This window comes from Oncorhynchus tshawytscha, linkage group LG10 (assembly GCF_018296145.1).
Source record: "Oncorhynchus tshawytscha isolate Ot180627B linkage group LG10, Otsh_v2.0, whole genome shotgun sequence".
NCBI lineage: Eukaryota > Metazoa > Chordata > Actinopteri > Salmoniformes > Salmonidae > Oncorhynchus > Oncorhynchus tshawytscha.
In genome coordinates, this window is record NC_056438.1 from 13,975,993 (window position 1) to 13,995,796 (window position 19,804).

At 42.2% G+C, this 19,804-nt stretch overlaps 1 pseudogene; it reads left to right on the forward strand.

Moving 5' to 3' along the window:
* Nucleotides 1–19,804, forward strand: part of LOC112259760 — a 110,653-nt pseudogene that overhangs the window by 33,306 nt on the left and 57,543 nt on the right.

Consider the following 19,804-nt stretch of genomic DNA (forward strand, 5'->3'; position numbering starts at 1 on the left):
TTATATACAGTATACATGTATTATGTTCAGCTTGGAAAACACTATTTACATTTTGTCAGGCATCATTTGGTGAAAATAATAACTCAACTATGTGAACAATGAGTCAGTATTATTTCCACCAGCCAATTACTAATCTCACTCCCAACTTTATAATCACTATTCCCCCCAGACACCTCTACCTGTATCGCGTCTGGTGACCCTCACTACACCACCTTCGACAAGAAGAAGTACAACTTCATGGGGAACTGCAGCTACCTGATGTCAGAGCCCTGTAACCACACGTCAGTGCCTCACTACGAGGTGCATGCTGACAACGAGAACCGCTTCAACAAACCAACCATCTCCTACCTGAAGGCTGTGCATGTGTACGTGCGTGGGGTGAAGATCTCCATCTTGAAGGGAGGCACCGTGCAGGTGAGAGAGAGGGATTGATGGAGGGATAGGGTTGGGGTAGAGAGAAAAAGAGATGAGGAAGACGTTTGAAAATGTTTAATAACGTAACAATAGAAAGAAATACTGATAAAATGCAGAGCCCTGCATGTACAAATTCAATATAAAGTAACATACACTGTCAAGAACAGTTTGTCATTGTATTCAATAAATATTTTTTTGCCACCGAAGGGAAATTCCTGAGCAGCATTAAATGCATCAAATTTATACAAAACACAGAACAGCTTATAAAGAGGAAGCTAAAAAACATAAAAAATGAAGTGCCCCTCACTAACACGTCTGTGTCCTCTTCTCCTCCTAGTTGGATGGTATCAATGTGAACATCCCACTGACCCCAGCTACAGGCGTGTCTGTTTTGAAGTCTGGTAAACACTACACTGTAGCCATGGACTTTGGTGTGACCGTACGATATGACGGAAACCACTATATGGACATCAAGGTCATCAAGGAGTGAGTCAAAACTGCTTCATACACACACTGAAGAGAACACACACACACACACATACAGAGAGAGAGAGACCAAAAATGGGGTCTATGCAGCTTGGTTTCTCTCCTACAGTTTTGGTGACCCCGACATGATATACCATTAAAATAACCATATAAACACAACGTACAATAAAAACCAAGTAGAAAGTTCTCACATTGTAATATTTTTATTTTATAATTTTGTCATTAATATTCTTGAAAAAATGCTTGACTCATCGGTCTATTTGCTCCTCTGTATTTAGCTATAAGGACAAGCTGTGTGGACTGTGTGGAGACTACAACGGAAACTCCAACGATGACTTCAGGAAACCCGACGGTTCTCTGACCACCAACCCCAATGACTTTGGACACAGCTGGGTCACAGATCCCAAGTGAGTCATGCCACCAGTTACAGACACACACACACACACACACACACACACACACACACACACACACACACACACACACACACACACACACACACACACACACACAGACACACTCAGACACACACACACACACATTACACACACATAACACACACATAACACATGATCACACACACACCAACACACACACATGACTGATTTACCCTGTCTCTGACTCCAGTTGTAACAAGAAGCCCAACACCACCATCCCAGGCTGTACTGATGATGAACTGGACAGGTATGAGAGCTCTGGCTACTGCGGCATGCTACTGGACAAGAACGGACCGTTCGCTGTCTGTCACCCCAAGGTCAACCCCAATGTGAGTAACTACCGTAATGTGTTGTATATAGTGTCTTACCTAATGTGAGATATTACTGTAATGTACGGTATATAGTGTCATATCATATTTTGTCTTTAAGATTCAACAAAAGTTTGTTTAATATGTAAAATCTCACACCCAAGAAAAACATTTTGTAAATATATAGACATATTTAGTGCATAAATGTTTAAACACTCTTAATTATATTCAATTCAAACAACTTTGTCACTTAAGTAACCAAACCTCCAAGCTTTGGTGCAAGTCGAAGACACGCATATGTTTATGTGTGTCTATTTCAGAGTTTCTTCAAGGACTGTCTGTTTGACCTGTGCGAGCTGGATGGTGCTCAACCCATCCTGTGTGAGTCCATCGAGTCGTACGTCAACGACTGTCAGGACCGAGGAGTCACCATCGGAACCTGGAGGAACAGCACCTTCTGCCGTGAGTACAGATCAGTGTTGGGGTCAATTCCATTTCATTCCAGTCATTTCAGAAAGTAAACCAAATTCTCATTCCAAGTTTTCCCTCACTGAAAAGCATTAAAGAGAATTGGAATTGGTATTTTAAAGTACTTCCTGAATTGACTGGAATTGAAATGGACCCCAACCCTGCTACAGATACATGTTATACATAATAATAACAAGGAAGAGACGGATATTGATGATGAAGATGGAAATTGCAGTGATTAATATAATAATAATGATTCATTCACTCACCAAAGACCCTGCTGTTATTAGCACATCAAAGACCAAACAATACACTCTAACAGTACTGTTCCGTATAATCAACAACGTCATTATTAAGAGACAGTCATGTTTTAAAGTAGACCTATCTCCTAATGTCTCCTCTTCCCTCCTTCTCTCCAGCTCTGACATGCCCCCCCAACAGTCAGTACGTGCCCTGTGCCGCCCCTTGCCAGCCCAGCTGTGCCTCCAGACCCTCCACAGGGTGTGATGCTCCCTGTTCAGAGGGCTGTGTGTGTGACCCTGGTTACGTCCTCAGCGCTGGGAAGTGTGTCAAAGAGAACTCCTGTGGCTGCAAAGGCACCAACGGACAGTACTATGAGGTGAGTGTGTTGTGTGTCGGGTGATGGACTTTGTGTGTGTGACGTGTATGTAACCAACCTGCAACCAACCACTGATGAACTATTGTCTCTCCCTCCATCTCTCCTCCTTCCCTCCCTCCCTCCAGCCTGGTGAGGAGTGGTACCTGGAGGACTGTAAGCTGAAATGTTATTGTAACGCTCCCTTCGTCACCTGCAATCCCTCTGATTGCCCTCCAATGCACGAGTGTAAGGTCCAGGGAGGAGAGATGGACTGCTATCCTACAAGTAAGTCCCCTGACATAAACAGTCCGTACAAACACCCACACACACTCAAAATGGTGTTTTGACGTCTGACGTCTTGGATGGTAGGGTAGGTGACCAGGCTGTGACCATATGAGTTGACCAGACAGCACAAACAGATCTGAGACTTGGCTATAATGTCTTTCTCTCTTATGTCTCATGCTGTCTCCCTCTATCCCTCAGCCCCAACTACAGTCAAACCAACTACTCCCATACCAACTACACCTAAACCAACTACTCCCAAACCTACTACCACAAAACCACCAGGTGAAATTAACAGACAATCACCTGTTCTCATTTTTACGATCAGAATCAGAAACCGCTTTATGTATTTGCGCAAATCAATTAATTGGTAAACCAATCATTCCTGATATTAACCCCTTGTCTCCCTTCTGCCTCACCCTCTTACCCTCTCTTCTTTGCCTCCCCCCATCCTCCTCTCTCTCTCTCCCCCAATAGTGACGTGCCCTCCCAATGCTGAGTATATAGAGTGTGGCCCTGCCTGCATCCCCAGCTGTAAGGAACCCTCCACCAACTGCACTGGCTCCTGTATCAGCGCGTGTTTCTGTAAGCCAGGCTTTGTGTTCAAAGGCAGACGCTGTGTCCCCATAGAAACATGTGGCTGTCTGGAGGGAGGTGACTACTATGAGGTACGAGACCATCTGGGATTGTTAGTCTGTGGTTAAGAATGTACTGTGTGATTGAATATGACACAATATAATGTGATGTACAATATTGTGAATGATTTACAATACGGCATACCAATCGATATATGATACACGATATATACGATGTGATACACAATATGATACAATATTATACAATACAGTACTTTTACTGTCCAGAATGTCCACTTACATGGATATTGATAGTGCTCCTCTCAGCACATCACAAATATACTTTCAAAATGACCAGCAACACAAGGAACACACGCATACATTTACAGAATGCACAAATAAATTACAATATATATTGTAAAAAAAAAAACATGTTAATAATTCCTCTCTACCTGTCTCTGTCCTTTTAGCCAGGAGAGATCATCTTTGGTGACGGCTGCTCCAAGCTGTGTCGTTGTGCTGGAAACTACATCTTGGACTGTGTGGACAACTCCTGCTCTCCCACAGAGGAGTGTCGCAACGGAGCCTGCTATCCTAAAGGTACTGTTAGCTGAGTTATAATACATTGTAGGCAAAGTTATCATAACTTGTATTAGCTCAGTTATCACAACTTGTATTAGCTCAGTTATCATAACTTGTAATAGCTAGTTATAGAACTTGAATTAGCTGAGTTTTTATTTTACCTTTATTTAACTTGGCAAGTCAGTTAAAACTTCTTCAGGATTGGTGGGTTGAGCTAACGTAGGCTAATTCGATTAGCATGAGGTTGTAAGTAACAAGAACATTTCCCAGGACATAGACATATCTGACATTGGCAGAAAGCTTAAATTCTTGTTAATCTAACTGCACTGACCAATTTACAGTAGCTATTACAGTGAAAGAATACCATGCTATTGTTTGAGTAGAGTGCACAGTTTTGAACATGAAAAGTTAATCAACAAATTAGGCACATTTGGGCAGTCTTGATACAACATTTTGAACAGAAATGCAATGATTCATTGGATCGGTCTGGAACTTTGCACATACACTGCTGCCACCTAGTGGCCAAAATCTAAAATGAAGCTGGGCTGGAATAATACATTATGGCTTTTCTCTTGCATTTCAAACATGATGGTACAAAAATACAAAAAGCGGTGGGTTTTTCTTTGTATTATCTTTTACCTGATCTAATGTGTTATATCCTTCTACAATCCTTTCACATTTCCACACACTTCAAAGTGTTTCCTTTCAAATGGTACCAAGAATATGCATATCCTTGTATCAGTGCCTGAGCTACAGGCAGTTAGATGTGGCTATGTCATTTTAGGCGAAAATTGAAAAAAGTGTCCAACACTTAAGAGGTTTTTAAGAACAATTTCTTATTTGCAATGACGGCGGGTTAACTGCCTTGTTCACGGACAGAACGACAGACTTTTACCTTGTCAGCTCGCGGATTAAATTGAGCAACCTTTCAGTTACTGGCCCAACGATCTAACCACTAGGCTACCTGCCGCCAAAGTTATCATAACTTGTATTAGCTCAGTTATCATAACTTGTATTAGCTCAGTTATCATAACTTGTATTAGCTCAGTTATCATCACCGTCTTATCAAATCTATTATATTGGGAAGGAGTTCCATCGTGAAACCCACGGGAACATCCAACCTACAGTAAAGTGGATCGTTCCTAGAGTTTGATTCTTAGCTATGCAAACAGACAGCCTTATATACAGTATACATGTATTATGTTCAGCTTGGAAAACACTATTTACATTTTGTCAGGCATCATTTGGTGAAAATAATAACCCAACTATGTGAACAATGAGTCAGTATTATTTCCACCAGCCAATTACTAATCTCACTCCCAACTTTATAATCACTATTCCCCCCAGACACCTCTACCTGTATCGCGTCTGGTGACCCTCACTACACCACCTTCGACAAGAAGAAGTACAACTTCATGGGGAACTGCAGCTACCTGATGTCAGAGCCCTGTAACCACACGTCAGTGCCTCACTACGAGGTGCATGCTGACAACGAGAACCGCTTCAACAAACCAACCATCTCCTACCTGAAGGCTGTGCATGTGTACGTGCGTGGGGTGAAGATCTCCATCTTGAAGGGAGGCACCGTGCAGGTGAGAGAGAGAGGGATTGATGGAGGGATAGGGTTGGGGTAGAGAGAAAAAGAGATGAGGAAGACGATGGAAAATGTTTAATAACGTAACAATAGAAAGAAATACTGATAAAATGCAGAGCCCTGCATGTACAAATTCAATATAAAGTAACATACACTGTCAAGAACAGTTTGTCATTGTATTCAATAAATATTTTTTGCCACCGAAGGGAAATTCCTGAGCAGCATTAAATGCATCAAATTATACAAAACACAGAACAGCTTATAAAGAGGAAGCTAAAAAACATAAAAAATGAAGTGCCCTCACTAACACGTCTGTGTCCTCTTCTCCTCCTAGTTGGATGGTATCAATGTGAACATCCCACTGACCCCAGCTACAGGCGTGTCTGTTTTGAAGTCTGGTAAACACTACACTGTAGCCATGGACTTTGGTGTGACCGTACGATATGACGGAAACCACTATATGGACATCAAGGTCATCAAGGAGTGAGTCAAAACTGCTTCATACACACACTGAAGAGAACACACACACACACACATACAGAGAGAGAGAGACCAAAAATGGGGTCTATGCAGCTTGGTTTCTCTCCTACAGTTTTGGTGACCCCGACATGATATACCATTAAAATAACCATATAAACACAACGTACAATAAAAACCAAGTAGAAAGTTCTCACATTGTAATATTTTTATTTTATAATTTTGTCATTAATATTCTTGAAAAATGCTTGACTCATCGGTCTATTTGCTCCTCTGTATTTAGCTATAAGGACAAGCTGTGTGGACTGTGTGGAGACTACAACGGAAACTCCAACGATGACTTCAGGAAACCCGACGGTTCTCTGACCACCAACCCCAATGACTTTGGACACAGCTGGGTCACAGATCCCAAGTGAGTCATGCCACCACACACACACACACACACACACACACACACACACACACACACACACACACACACACACACACACACACACACACACACACACACACACATATGACTGATTCACCCTGTCTCTGACTCCAGTTGTAACAAGAAGCCCAACACCACCATCCCAGGCTGTACTGATGATGAACTGGACAGGTATGAGAGCTCTGGCTACTGCGGCATGCTACTGGACAAGAACGGACCGTTCGCTGTCTGTCACCCCAAGGTCAACCCCAATGTGAGTAACTACCGTAATGTGTGGTGTATAGTGTCTTACCTAATGTGAGATATTACTGTAATGTACGGTATATAGGGTCATATCATATTTTGTCTTTAAGATTCAACAAAAGTTTGTTTAATGTGTAAAATCTCACACCCAAGAAAAACATTTTGTAAATATATAGACATATTTAGTGCATAAATGTTTAAACACTCTTAATTATATTCAATTCAAACAACTTTGTCACTTAAGTAACCAAACCTCCAAGCTTTGGTGCAAGTCGAAGACACGCATATGTTTATGTGTGTCTATTTCAGAGTTTCTTCAAGGACTGTCTGTTTGACCTGTGCGAGCTGGATGGTGCTCAACCCATCCTGTGTGAGTCCATCGAGTCGTACGTCAACGACTGTCAGGACCGAGGAGTCACCATCGGAACCTGGAGGAACAGCACCTTCTGCCGTGAGTACAGATCAGTGTTGGGTCAATTCCATTTCATTCCAGTCATTTCAGAAAGTAAACCAAATTCTCATTCCAAGTTTTCCCTCACTGAAAAGCATTAAAGAGAATTGGAATTGGTATTTTAAAGTACTTCCTGAATTGACTGGAATTGAAATGGACCCCAACCCTGCTACAGATACATGTTATACATAATAATAACAAGGAAGAGACGGATATTGATGATGAAGATGGAAATTGCAGTGATTAATATAATAATAATGATTCATTCACTCACCAAAGACCCTGCTGTTATTAGCACATCAAAGACCAAACAATACACTCTAACAGTACTGTTCCGTATAATCAACAACGTCATTATTAAGAGACAGTCATGTTTTAAAGTAGACCTATCTCCTAATGTCTCCTCTTCCCTCCTTCTCTCCAGCTCTGACATGCCCCCCCAACAGTCAGTACGTGCCCTGTGCCGCCCCTTGCCAGCCCAGCTGTGCCTCCAGACCCTCCACAGGGTGTGATGCTCCCTGTTCAGAGGGCTGTGTGTGTGACCCTGGTTACGTCCTCAGCGCTGGGAAGTGTGTCAAAGAGAACTCCTGTGGCTGCAAAGGCACCAACGGACAGTACTATGAGGTGAGTGTGTTGTGTGTCGGGTGATGGACTTTGTGTGTGTGACGTGTATGTAACCAACCTGCAACCAACCACTGATGAACTATTGTCTCTCCCTCCATCTCTCCTCCTTCCCTCCCTCCCTCCAGCCTGGTGAGGAGTGGTACCTGGAGGACTGTAAGCTGAAATGTTATTGTAACGCTCCCTTCGTCACCTGCAATCCCTCTGATTGCCCTCCAATGCACGAGTGTAAGGTCCAGGGAGGAGAGATGGACTGCTATCCTACAAGTAAGTCCCCTGACATAAACAGTCCGTACAAACACCCACACACACTCAAAATGGTGTTTTGACGTCTGACGTCTTGGATGGTAGGGTAGGTGACCAGGCTGTGACCATATGAGTTGACCAGACAGCACAAACAGATCTGAGACTTGGCTATAATGTCTTTTCTCTTATGTCTCATGCTGTCTCCCTCTATCCCTCAGCCCCAACTACAGTCAAACCAACTACTCCCATACCAACTACACCTAAACCAACTACTCCCAAACCTACTACCACAAAACCACCAGGTGAAATTAACAGACAATCACCTGTTCTCATTTTTACGATCAGAATCAGAAACCGCTTTATGTATTTGCGCAAATCAATTAATTGGTAAACCAATAATTCCTGATATTAACCCCTTGTCTCCCTTCTGCCTCACCCTCTTACCCTCTCTTCTTTGCCTCCCCCATCCTCCTCTCTCTCTCTCCCCCAATAGTGACGTGCCCTCCCAATGCTGAGTATATAGAGTGTGGCCCTGCCTGCATCCCCAGCTGTAAGGAACCCTCCACCAACTGCACTGGCTCCTGTATCAGCGCGTGTTTCTGTAAGCCAGGCTTTGTGTTCAAAGGCAGACGCTGTGTCCCCATAGAAACATGTGGCTGTCTGCAGGGAGGTGACTACTATGAGGTACGAGACCATCTGGGATTGTTAGTCTGTGGTTAAGAATGTACTGTGTGATTGAATATGACACAATATAATGTGATGTACAATATTGTGAATGATTTGTGCATACCAATGATATATGATACACGATATATTCGATGTGATACACAATATGATACAATATTATACAATACAGTACTTTTACTGTCCAGAATGTCCACTTACATGGATATTGATAGTGCTCCTCTCAGCACATCACAAATATACTTTCAAAATGACCAGCAACACAAGGAACACACGCATACATTTACAGAATGCACAAATAAATTACAAAATATATATATTGTAAAAAAAAACATGTTAATAATTCCTCTCTACCTGTCTCTGTCCTTTTAGCCAGGAGAGATCATCTTTGGTGACGGCTGCTCCAAGCTGTGTCGTTGTGCTGGAAACTACATCTTGGACTGTGTGGACAACTCCTGCTCTCCCACAGAGGAGTGTCGCAACGGAGCCTGCTATCCTAAAGGTACTGTTAGCTGAGTTATAATACATTGTTAGGCAAAGTTATCATAACTTGTATTAGCTCAGTTATCACAACTTGTATTAGTTCAGTTATCATAACTTGTAATAGCTAAGTTATAAGAACTTGAATTAGCTGAGTTTTTATTTTACCTTTATTTAACTAGGCAAGTCAGTTAAAACTTCTTCAGGATTGGTGGGTTGAGCTAACGTAGGCTAATGCGATTAGCTTGAGGTTGTAAGTAACAAGAACATTTCCCAGGACATAGACATATCTGACATTGGCAGAAAGCTTAAATTCTTGTTAATCTAACTGCACTGACCAATTTACAGTAGCTATTACAGTGAAAGAATACCATGCTATTGTTTGAGTAGAGTGCACAGTTTTGAACATGAAAAGTTTTTCATCAACAAATTAGGCACATTTGGGCAGTCTTGATACAACATTTTGAACAGAAATGCAATGATTCATTGGATCGGTCTGGAACTTTGCACATACACTGCTGCCACCTAGTGGCCAAAATCTAAAATGAAGCTGGGCTGGAATAATACATTATGGCTTTTCTCTTGCATTTCAAACATGATGGTACAAAAAAATACAAAAAAGCGGTGGGTTTTTCTTTGTATTATCTTTTACCTGATCTAATGTGTTATATCCTTCTACAATCCTTTCACATTTCCACACACTTCAAAGTGTTTCCTTTCAAATGGTACCAAGAATATGCATATCCTTGTATCAGTGCCTGAGCTACAGGCAGTTAGATGTGGCTATGTCATTTTAGGCGAAAATTGAAAAAAAGTGTCCAACACTTAAGAGGTTTTTAAGAACAATTTCTTATTTGCAATGACGGCGGGTTAACTGCCTTGTTCACGGACAGAACGACAGACTTTTACCTTGTCAGCTCGCGGATTAAATTGAGCAACCTTTCAGTTACTGGCCCAACGATTTAACCACTAGGCTACCTGCCGCCAAAGTTATCATAACTTGTATTAGCTCAGTTATCATAACTTGTATTAGCTCAGTTATCATCACTTATATAAAGATGAAAGTCTTATCAAATCTATTATATTGGGAAGGAGTTCCATCGTGAAACCCACGGGAACATCCAACCTACAGTAAAGTGGATCGTTCCTAGAGTTTGATTCTTAGCTATGCAAACAGACAGCCTTATATACAGTATACATGTATTATGTTCAGCTTGGAAAACACTATTTACATTTTGTCAGGCATCATTTGGTGAAAATAATAACTCAACTATGTGAACAATGAGTCAGTATTATTTCCACCAGCCAATTACTAATCTCACTCCCAACTTTATAATCACTATTCCCCCCAGACACCTCTACCTGTATCGCGTCTGGTGACCCTCACTACACCACCTTCGACAAGAAGAAGTACAACTTCATGGGGAACTGCAGCTACCTGATGTCAGAGCCCTGTAACCACACGTCAGTGCCTCACTACGAGGTGCATGCTGACAACGAGAACCGCTTCAACAAACCAACCATCTCCTACCTGAAGGCTGTGCATGTGTACGTGCGTGGGGTGAAGATCTCCATCTTGAAGGGAGGCACCGTGCAGGTGAGAGAGAGAGGGATTGATGGAGGGATAGGGTTGGGGTAGAGAGAAAAAGAGATGAGGAAGACGTTTGAAAATGTTTAATAACGTAACAATAGAAAGAAATACTGATAAAATGCAGAGCCCTGCATGTACAAATTCAATATAAAGTAACATACACTGTCAAGAACAGTTTGTCATTGTATTCAATAAATATTTTTTTGCCACCGAAGGGAAATTCCTGAGCAGCATTAAATGCATCAAATTTATACAAAACACAGAACAGCTTATAAAGAGGAAGCTAAAAAACATAAAAAATGAAGTGCCCCTCACTAACACGTCTGTGTCCTCTTCTCCTCCTAGTTGGATGGTATCAATGTGAACATCCCACTGACCCCAGCTACAGGCGTGTCTGTTTTGAAGTCTGGTAAACACTACACTGTAGCCATGGACTTTGGTGTGACCGTACGATATGACGGAAACCACTATATGGACATCAAGGTCATCAAGGAGTGAGTCAAAACTGCTTCATACACACACTGAAGAGAACACACACACACACACATACAGAGAGAGAGAGACCAAAAATGGGGTCTATGCAGCTTGGTTTCTCTCCTACAGTTTTGGTGACCCCGACATGATATACCATTAAAATAACCATATAAACACAACGTACAATAAAAACCAAGTAGAAAGTTCTCACATTGTAATATTTTTATTTTATAATTTTGTCATTAATATTCTTGAAAAATGCTTGACTCATCGGTCTATTTGCTCCTCTGTATTTAGCTATAAGGACAAGCTGTGTGGACTGTGTGGAGACTACAACGGAAACTCCAACGATGACTTCAGGAAACCCGACGGTTCTCTGACCACCAACCCCAATGACTTTGGACACAGCTGGGTCACAGATCCCAAGTGAGTCATGCCACCAGTTACACACACACACACACACACACACACACACACACACACACACACACACACACACACACACACACACACACACACACACACACACACACACACACATGACTGATTCACCCTGTCTCTGACTCCAGTTGTAACAAGAAGCCCAACACCACCATCCCAGGCTGTACTGATGATGAACTGGACAGGTATGAGAGCTCTGGCTACTGCGGCATGCTACTGGACAAGAACGGACCATTCGCTGTCTGTCACCCCAAGGTCAACCCCAATGTGAGTAACTACCGTAATGTGTTGTATATAGTGTCTTACCTAATGTGAGATATTACTGTAATGTACGGTATATAGGGTCATATCATATTTTGTCTTTAAGATTCAACAAAAGTTTGTTTAATGTGTAAAATCTCACACCCAAGAAAAACATTTTGTAAATATATAGACATATTTAGTGCATAAATGTTTAAACACTCTTAATTATATTCAATTCAAACAACTTTGTCACTTAAGTAACCAAACCTCCAAGCTTTGGTGCAAGTCGAAGACACGCATATGTTTATGTGTGTCTATTTCAGAGTTTCTTCAAGGACTGTCTGTTTGACCTGTGCGAGCTGGATGGTGCTCAACCCATCCTGTGTGAGTCCATCGAGTCGTACGTCAACGACTGTCAGGACCGAGGAGTCACCATCGGAACCTGGAGGAACAGCACCTTCTGCCGTGAGTACAGATCAGTGTTGGGGTCAATTCCATTTCATTCCAGTCATTTCAGAAAGTAAACCAAATTCTCATTCCAAGTTTTCCCTCACTGAAAAGCATTAAAGAGAATTGGAATTGGTATTTTAAAGTACTTCCTGAATTGACTGGAATTGAAATGGACCCCAACCCTGCTACAGATACATGTTATACATAATAATAACAAGGAAGAGACGGATATTGATGATGAAGATGGAAATTGCAGTGATTAATATAATAATAATGATTCATTCACTCACCAAAGACCCTGCTGTTATTAGCACATCAAAGACCAAACAATACACTCTAACAGTACTGTTCCGTATAATCAACAACGTCATTATTAAGAGACAGTCATGTTTTAAAGTAGACCTATCTCCTAATGTCTCCTCTTCCCTCCTTCTCTCCAGCTCTGACATGCCCCCCCAACAGTCAGTACGTGCCCTGTGCCGCCCCTTGCCAGCCCAGCTGTGCCTCCAGACCCTCCACAGGGTGTGATGCTCCCTGTTCAGAGGGCTGTGTGTGTGACCCTGGTTACGTCCTCAGCGCTGGGAAGTGTGTCAAAGAGAACTCCTGTGGCTGCAAAGGCACCAACGGACAGTACTATGAGGTGAGTGTGTTGTGTGTCGGGTGATGGACTTTGTGTGTGTGACGTGTATGTAACCAACCTGCAACCAACCACTGATGAACTATTGTCTCTCCCTCCATCTCTCCTCCTTCCCTCCCTCCCTCCAGCCTGGTGAGGAGTGGTACCTGGAGGACTGTAAGCTGAAATGTTATTGTAACGCTCCCTTCGTCACCTGCAATCCCTCTGATTGCCCTCCAATGCACGAGTGTAAGGTCCAGGGAGGAGAGATGGACTGCTACCCTACAAGTAAGTCCCCTGACATAAACAGTCCGTACAAACACCCACACACACTCAAAATGGTGTTTTGACGTCTGACGTCTTGGATGGTAGGGTAGGTGACCAGGCTGTGACCATATGAGTTGACCAGACAGCACAAACAGATCTGAGACTTGGCTATAATGTCTTTCTCTCTTATGTCTCATGCTGTCTCCCTCTATCCCTCAGCCCCAACTACAGTCAAACCAACTACTCCCATACCAACTACACCTAAACCAACTACTCCCAAACCTACTACCACAAAACCACCAGGTGAAATTAACAGACAATCACCTGTTCTCATTTTTACGATCAGAATCAGAAACCGCTTTATGTATTTGCGCAAATCAATTAATTGGTAAACCAATAATTCCTGATATTAACCCCTTGTCTCCCTTCTGCCTCACCCTCTTACCCTCTCTTCTTTGCCTCCCCCCATCCTCCTCTCTCTCTCTCCCCCAATAGTGACGTGCCCTCCCAATGCTGAGTATATAGAGTGTGGCCCTGCCTGCATCCCCAGCTGTAAGGAACCCTCCACCAACTGCACTGGCTCCTGTATCAGCGCGTGTTTCTGTAAGCCAGGCTTTGTGTTCAAAGGCAGACGCTGTGTCCCCATAGAAACATGTGGCTGTCTGGAGGAGGTGACTACTATGAGGTACGAGACCATCTGGGATTGTTAGTCTGTGGTTAAGAATGTACTGTGTGATTGAATATGACACAATATAATGTGATGTACAATATTGTGAATGATTTTGTGCATACCAATGATATATGATACCGATATATCGATGTGATACACAATATGATACAATATTATACAATACAGTACTTTTACTGTCCAGAATGTCCACTTACATGGATATTGATAGTGCTCCTCTCAGCACATCACAAATATACTTTCAAAATGACCAGCAACACAAGGAACACACGCATACGTTTACAGAATGCACAAATAAATTACAATATATATTGTAAAAAAAAACATGTTAATAATTCCTCTCTACCTGTCTCTGTCCTTTTAGCCAGGAGAGATCATCTTTGGTGACGGCTGCTCCAAGCTGTGTCGTTGTGCTGGAAACTACATCTTGGACTGTGTGGACAACTCCTGCTCTCCCACAGAGGAGTGTCGCAACGGAGCCTGCTATCCTAAAGGTACTGTTAGCTGAGTTATAATACATTGTTAGGCAAAGTTATCATAACTTGTATTAGCTCAGTTATCACAACTTGTATTAGCTCAGTTATCATAACTTGTAATAGCTAAGTTATAAGAACTTGAATTAGCTGAGTTTTTATTTTACCTTTATTTAACTGGCAAGTCAGTTAAAACTTCTTCAGGATTGGTGGGTTGAGCTAACGTAGGCTAATCGATTAGCATGAGGTTGTAAGTAACAAGAACATTTCCCAGGACATAGACATATCTGACATTGGCAGAAAGCTTAAATTCTTGTTAATCTAACTGCACTGACCAATTTACAGTAGCTATTACAGTGAAAGAATACCATGCTATTGTTTGAGTAGAGTGCACAGTTTTGAACATGAAAAGTTTTTCATCAACAAATTAGGCACATTTGGGCAGTCTTGATACAACATTTTGAACAGAAATGCAATGATTCATTGGATCGGTCTGGAACTTTGCACATACACTGCTGCCACCTAGTGGCCAAAATCTAAAATGAAGCTGGGCTGGAATAATACATTATGGCTTTTCTCTTGCATTTCAAACATGATGGTACAAAAAAATACAAAAAAGCGGTGGGTTTTTCTTTGTATTATCTTTTACCTGATCTAATGTGTTATATCCTTCTACAATCCTTTCACATTTCCACACACTTCAAAGTGTTTCCTTTCAAATGGTACCAAGAATATGCATATCCTTGTATCAGTGCCTGAGCTACAGGCAGTTAGATGTGGCTATGTCATTTTAGGCGAAAATTGAAAAAAAGTGTCCAACACTTAAGAGGTTTTTAAGAACAATTTCTTATTTGCAATGACGGCGGGTTAACTGCCTTGTTCACGGACAGAACGACAGACTTTTACCTTGTCAGCTCGCGGATTAAATTGAGCAACCTTTCAGTTACTGGCCCAACGATCTAACCACTAGGCTACCTGCCGCCAAAGTTATCATAACTTGTATTAGCTCAGTTATCATAACTTGTATTAGCTCAGTTATCATCACTTATATAAAGATGAAAGTCTTATCAAATCTATTATATTGGGAAGGAGTTCCATCGTGAAACCCACGGGAACATCCAACCTACAGTAAAGTGGATCGTTCCTAGAGTTTGATTCTTAGCTATGCAAACAGACAGCCTTATATACAGTATACATGTATTATGTTCAGCTTGGAAAACACTATTTACATTTTGTCAGGCATCATTTGGTGAAAATAATAACTCAACTATGTGAACAATGAGTCAGTATTATTTCCACCAGCCAATTACTAATCTCACTCCCAACTTTATAATCACTATTCCCCCCAGACACCTCTACCTGTATCGCGTCTGGTGACCCTCACTACACCACCTTCGACAAGAAGAAGTACAACTTCATGGGGAACTGCAGCTACCTGATGTCAGAGCCCTGTAACCACACGTCAGTGCCTCACTACGAGGTGCATGCTGACAACGAGAACCGCTTCAACAAACCAACCATCTCCTACCTGAAGGCTGTGCATGTGTACGTGCGTGGGGTGAAGATCTCCATCTTGAAGGGAGGCACCGTGCAGGTGAGAGAGAGAGGGATTGATGGAGGGATAGGGTTGGGGTAGAGAGAAAAAGAGATGAGGAAGACGTTTGAAAATGTTTAAAACGAAACAATAGAAAGAAATACTGATAAAATGCAGAGCCCTGCATGTACAAATTCAATATAAAGTAACATACACTGTCAAGAACAGTTTGTCATTGTATTCAATAAATATTTTTTTGCCACCGAAGGGAAATTCCTGAGCAGCATTAAATGCATCAAATTTATACAAAACACAGAACAGCTTATAAAGAGGAAGCTAAAAAACATAAAAAATGAAGTGCCCCTCACTAACACGTCTGTGTCCTCTTCTCCTCCTAGTTGGATGGTATCAATGTGAACATCCCACTGACCCCAGCTACAGGCGTGTCTGTTTTGAAGTCTGGTAAACACTACACTGTAGCCATGGACTTTGGTGTGACCGTACGATATGACGGAAACCACTATATGGACATCAAGGTCATCAAGGAGTGAGTCAAAACTGCTTCATACACACACTGAAGAGAACACACACACACACACATACAGAGAGAGAGACCAAAAATGGGGTCTATGCAGCTTGGTTTCTCTCCTACAGTTTTGGTGACCCCGACATGATATACCATTAAAATAACCATATAAACACAACGTACAATAAAAACCAAGTAGAAAGTTCTCACATTGTAATATTTTTATTTTATAATTTTGTCATTAATATTCTTGAAAAAATGCTTGACTCATCGGTCTATTTGCTCCTCTGTATTTAGCTATAAGGACAAGCTGTGTGGACTGTGTGGAGACTACAACGGAAACTCCAACGATGACTTCAGGAAACCCGACGGTTCTCTGACCACCAACCCCAATGACTTTGGACACAGCTGGGTCACAGATCCCAAGTGAGTCATGCCACCAGTTACACACACACACACACACACACACACACACACACACACACACACACACACACACACACACACACACACACACACACACACACACACACACACACACACACACACACACACACACACACACACACACACACACACAGGCACTCACTCACACACACACACACACACATGACTGATTCACCCTGTCTCTGACTCCAGTTGTAACAAGAAGCCCAACACCACCATCCCAGGCTGTACTGATGATGAACTGGACAGGTATGAGAGCTCTGGCTACTGCGGCATGCTACTGGACAAGAACGGACCGTTCGCTGTCTGTCACCCCAAGGTCAACCCCAATGTGAGTAACTACCGTAATGTGTTGTATATAGTGTCTTACCTAATGTGAGATATTACTGTAATGTACGGTATATAGGGTCATATCATATTTTGTCTTTAAGATTCAACAAAAGTTTGTTTAATGTGTAAAATCTCACACCCAAGAAAAACATTTTGTAAATATATAGACATATTTAGTGCATAAATGTTTAAACACTCTTAATTATATTCAATTCAAACAACTTTGTCACTTAAGTAACCAAACCTCCAAGCTTTGGTGCAAGTCGAAGACACGCATATGTTTATGTGTGTCTATTTCAGAGTTTCTTCAAGGACTGTCTGTTTGACCTGTGCGAGCTGGATGGTGCTCAACCCATCCTGTGTGAGTCCATCGAGTCGTACGTCAACGACTGTCAGGACCGAGGAGTCACCATCGGAACCTGGAGGAACAGCACCTTCTGCCGTGAGTACAGATCAGTGTTGGGGTCAATTCCATTTCATTCCAGTCATTTCAGAAAGTAAACCAAATTCTCATTCCAAGTTTTCCCTCACTGAAAAGCATTAAAGAGAATTGGAATTGGTATTTTAAAGTACTTCCTGAATTGACTGGAATTGAAATGGACCCCAACCCTGCTACAGATACATGTTATACATAATAATAACAAGGAAGAGACGGATATTGATGATGAAGATGGAAATTGCAGTGATTAATATAATAATAATGATTCATTCACTCACCAAAGACCCTGCTGTTATTAGCACATCAAAGACCAAACAATACACTCTAACAGTACTGTTCCGTATAATCAACAACGTCATTATTAAGAGACAGTCATGTTTTAAAGTAGACCTATCTCCTAATGTCTCCTCTTCCCTCCTTCTCTCCAGCTCTGACATGCCCCCCCAACAGTCAGTACGTGCCCTGTGCCGCCCCTTGCCAGCCCAGCTGTGCCTCCAGACCCTCCACAGGGTGTGATGCTCCCTGTTCAGAGGGCTGTGTGTGTGACCCTGGTTACGTCCTCAGCGCTGGGAAGTGTGTCAAAGAGAACTCCTGTGGCTGCAAAGGCACCAACGGACAGTACTATGAGGTGAGTGTGTTGTGTGTCGGGTGATGGACTTTGTGTGTGTGACGTGTATGTAACCAACCTGCAACCAACCACTGATGAACTATTGTCTCTCCCTCCATCTCTCCTCCTTCCCTCCCTCCCTCCAGCCTGGTGAGGAGTGGTACCTGGAGGACTGTAAGCTGAAATGTTATTGTAACGCTCCCTTCGTCACCTGCAATCCCTCTGATTGCCCTCCAATGCACGAGTGTAAGGTCCAGGGAGGAGAGATGGACTGCTATCCTACAAGTAAGTCCCCTGACATAAACAGTCCGTACAAACACCCACACACACTCAAAATGGTGTTTTGACGTCTGACGTCTTGGATGGTAGGGTAGGTGACCAGGCTGTGACCATATGAGTTGACCAGACAGCACAAACAGATCTGAGACTTGGCTATAATGTCTTTCTCTCTTATGTCTCATGCTGTCTCCCTCTATCCCTCAGCCCCAACTACAGTCAAACCAACTACTCCCATACCAACTACACCTAAACCAACTACTCCCAAACCTACTACCACAAAACCACCAGGTGAAATTAACAGACAATCACCTGTTCTCATTTTTACGATCAGAATCAGAAACCGCTTTATGTATTTGCGCAAATCAATTAATTGGTAAACCAATAATTCCTGATATTAACCCCTTGTCTCCCTTCTGCCTCACCCTCTTACCCTCTCTTCTTTGCCTCCCCCATCCTCCTCCTCTCTCTCTCTCCCCCAATAGTGACGTGCCCTCCCAATGCTGAGTATATAGAGTGTGGCCCTGCCTGCATCCCCAGCTGTAAGGAACCCTCCACCAACTGCACTGGCTCCTGTATCAGCGCGTGTTTCTGTAAGCCAGGCTTTGTGTTCAAAGGCAGACGCTGTGTCCCCATAGAAACATGTGGCTGTCTGGAGGGAGGTGACTACTATGAGGTACGAGACCATCTGGGATTGTTAGTCTGTGGTTAAGAATGTACTGTGTGATTGAATATGACACAATATAATGTGATGTACAATATTGTGAATGATTTACAATACGGCATACCAATCGATATATGATACACGATATATACGATGTGATACACAATATGATACAATATTATACAATACAGTACTTTTACTGTCCAGAATGTCCACTTACATGGATATTGATAGTGCTCCTCTCAGCACATCACAAATATACTTTCAAAATGACCAGCAACACAAGGAACACACGCATACATTTACAGAATGCACAAATAAATTACAATATATATTGTAAAAAAAAACATGTTAATAAT